The sequence below is a fragment of the Sus scrofa genome, chromosome 8 (genome assembly GCF_054392235.1).
Source record: "Sus scrofa isolate SSC_HxYL_T2T_F1_AM1 chromosome 8, Sscrofa_HxYL_maternal_Yorkshire_Landrace_v2.0, whole genome shotgun sequence".
In the NCBI taxonomy this organism is placed as follows: Eukaryota; Metazoa; Chordata; class Mammalia; order Artiodactyla; family Suidae; genus Sus; species Sus scrofa.
The window spans coordinates 116,488,764-116,492,250 of record NC_139390.1 but is presented as its reverse complement, the minus strand read 5'-3'; the positions used below and the strand labels follow the sequence as shown (position 1 = coordinate 116,492,250).

General features: G+C 38.9%; 1 pseudogene; it reads right to left on the bottom strand.

The window, feature by feature from the left end:
* Window positions 1-200: 200 nt before the first annotated feature.
* On the bottom strand, window positions 201-418 carry LOC110255238 (guanine nucleotide-binding protein G(I)/G(S)/G(O) subunit gamma-12 pseudogene; annotated as a pseudogene).
* Between the last annotated feature and the right edge of the window lie 3,069 nt (window positions 419-3,487).

Genomic DNA, 3,487 nt, shown 5'->3' with positions numbered 1-3,487 from the left:
ATTATTTTGGATTAATTCAGTAAAGGGTATTTTAGAGAAAGGACAGCTGGGAAAATAAAGACTTCAGAGTCCATGATTCCAAGTTAAGAGCATTTTAGTGATTAGCAGTGGTTACCAAATAAGCTGAAGGTAAATCTTTTCAAGGAGTGGCTCATAATTTGCTTTGTTGAGAAGAGGCAAGGAGTCACTTGATTTCTCCTCTACGAGATGATGCAAGTTTTTTTACCCTTGAAAGGGTTTTCTGACGTTGGTAGCCCTATCAGCAGAGGGTCGTTTCTGGCATGTTCCTCGCAGGAGGACACGAGGTCCTCTGATGCCTTTGAAACCTTTATTCTTTCAATGGAGGCTTCCGCTCTTAATGCTGCCCTGTTCTCCTTGCCTGGGCGATGTTATTGGTGCTGGTTGTTTTGCTTGACATCTTCAGTTATGGTTTTCACCTGAAATCAGTAAGACTGTGTGGCCCACCGTTACCAGGTTTTAGGTGATCAAATGCACCTGCGCCCACCACTCGGTGCTCACTGGCCTGCCAGAGCGCTGCCCCTGCCACCACCACTGCTGCCAGGGACTCTGTCTCTAAGGGCTCCTGGGGACGGCTCCACTTTTTGTTTTGACCATTCGTCTAATATGAGTTTAAATAATACTTGAGTTTGCATATACCTACAAAGTAGCTCTGGTGGCCTCATGGTTAAGGATTTGGCACTGTCATTGCTGCGGCTTGGGTTCGATCTCGGAAAAAAAGTCACTGTATGACTGAAATAATGTTTGCATCTCCTTGATATACAAGATATTTCTGTTCCCCTTTAGTTGTTTAAAATGTTATTAGAATGATATATCAGAAACGGTATATATATTATTTTTACAACTTGATCTTTTGGACCAAGTTGTTTTTTTTAAAGCTTTTGGAAAATGCTGCTATAGCATGAAATCGCTAAAGTAGCTCCATGCCTTTACACAGTGCAGTTAAAATCTAGGTTTTCAGAGTTCCCGTCGTGGCTCTGTGGTTAACAAATCTGACTAGGAACCATGAGGTTGTGGGTTCGATCCCTGACCTTGCTCAGTGGGTTAAGGATCCGGCATTGCCATGTGCTGTGGTGTAGGTTGCAGACAGACATGGCTTGGGTCCACGTTGCTGTGGCTCTGGTTGTAGGCTGGCGGCTACAGCTCTGATTAGACCCCTAGCCTGGGAACCTCCATTTGCCACAGAAGCGGCCCTAGAAATGGCAAAAAGACCAAAAAAAAAAGAATCTAGGTTTTCAAAAATGAAAAGATCAAGGGAAAATGGGCTTCAACTTCATTCTGTCCTGTTAAGGGAGAAAAAAAGTTAATATTTTCTGTCTTCTCAGGCTCTTAAATTTCTAGATATTTAATTTTTCCCTCTTTTAAGAAAAGGGTTATGTTTATTTTATACACAAGATAATTATGATACAGATGTTTCACTACTTTTTAAAAACATTTAAGTCAAATTAGCTACCAAAGTACAAACTTCCTGGATTTCATTGTGTTTATTCATTTTCTGACTTTGTAAGAGAAAAGATTAAGGTAAATTTGCAACTAGGTTTTTAAATAGTTTATACATATATTATGGACCTATATGATTTCTGTGGTCATTGCCAGAAAACTTAAATCAATTAATTAAATGAGCGTTTATTGGTATCTTAAAGTTAAGATACTTTGCTAGAATCTTTCTGGGCCTTAACTTTCTGATGATCTATGACAGGAGTTTCCAAGGCATTGATTGTTTTGAGAATTGGAGAGCTATAAGGCATCCTCTATAATTGGTGCCAATAAAATTTAGTGTCTTTTTCTTGTTTCATGATCAATCCTTCTCTAAGATCTGTCGGTGTTAGCGTTATTTCATTTATGGCACCAAAACAGTGTTCCTTCTTATTTTGCTGTAGAAACTCAGAGAACTCCCATATGGTAATAATAATGTACTTACAATGGGCCAGGTCTGATGAAGCACAGTTTTCCCAGTAGTCCTCTATGAAGGAGATATTATTATTCCCATTTTTCAGATGAGAAATGGGGTTTTAGAGAAAGTAAACTACATTCTAAAGGTCGAAGCTAGTGAGTTGCAACTAATAAGTTGCAACCTAGGGATTTAAAACTTGATCTTGATGCCTCATTTCATGATCACTATTATTTTATTGTCTTTCCCTTCTAACTTTTTTTTTTTTTGGCTGCACCCAGGGCATGTAGAAATTTCCAGACTAGGGGCAGAACCTGCACCACAGCAGTGGAAATGGCCAGATCCTTAACCGCTAGGCTGCTGGGGAACTCCTTCCCCTTCTAATTTGTGACTATTGGCGGAGATTTTCTTGGCACTCTTACTACTTTGAGCCACATAACCATTCTCAGGAATTCTTTAGGTTGCCTTGATTAGCTGTAGTATTTACAACAAAGTTGAAATAATTTTCATTACTCTTTTTTTTTTTGGTCTTATTTTTAGGGCCACACCTGAAGCATATGGAGGTTCTCAGGCTAGGGGTCCAATCCGAGCTGTAGCTGCCAGCCTATGCCACAGCCACAGCAACACAGGATCCGAGCGGCACTTGCGACCTACACCACAGCTCACAGCAACGCCGGATCCTTAACCCACTGAGCGAGGCCAGGGTTTGAACCCTCGTCCTCATGGATGCTAGTTGGGTTCGTTAACCACTGAGCCACGACAGGAACTCCATAATTTTCATTATTCTTAATTCATCAAATGAGAATAACTTAAATTCTATTTCCACTTCTATATTCTCTAAGAGAGCATTTCTCCAGCCTCATGGTTGCTGAGAGGAGAGACTAAGGCCCTTATTTAGCTTTTGCTTCTACTGGGAGCTCCTCAACTCTTCCTCTTGTTTCCATGATGGTCCTGAGAAAAATAAATCTGAGAATGAGCTGGGTTAATGGAGAGTCTTCTTGAACAGGCATAAATAAAGGGTAGACTTTTACAAGTTTTTCAGTTTCTTCCAATATTAATTCCATTCTTTGTTTATGCTTGTCAAGATAAGTTATATTTTGAATTTTCATGTTATACAAAGTTCTTGAGTCCGCAAAGAGAATGATTTCCTTTAGACAGTGAAGGGATAAGAGAAAAAAGCAAGAAGTGAATATAGAGATATGTCGATGTAATTGGTTTAGATTTTTAAATTTTGTTTTTTAATTTACATGCAGTAAAATTCACATTTTTTAAAGTTTAATGAGTTTTGATAAATATTTAAAGTTTTGTATCTACCATGACAATCTAGTTCCCTGAAATATTCCCTTGTGCTAATTCCATTGTACTCAAGTCCTCCCACCTCCAGCCTCTGGCAGCCATTGGAGCTGTCCTCTGTCCTTATTTTTGGCTTTCGCAGAATGTCATATAGTTGGAATCATCCAGAATATAATCTTTTGATACTCACTTTTTTTTTTCACTCAGCATAATATCTTTAATAGCCATTTAATTTCTTTCATTTGTCAATACTTTGCTCTTTTTTCTTGTGGAGTGGTATTTCAT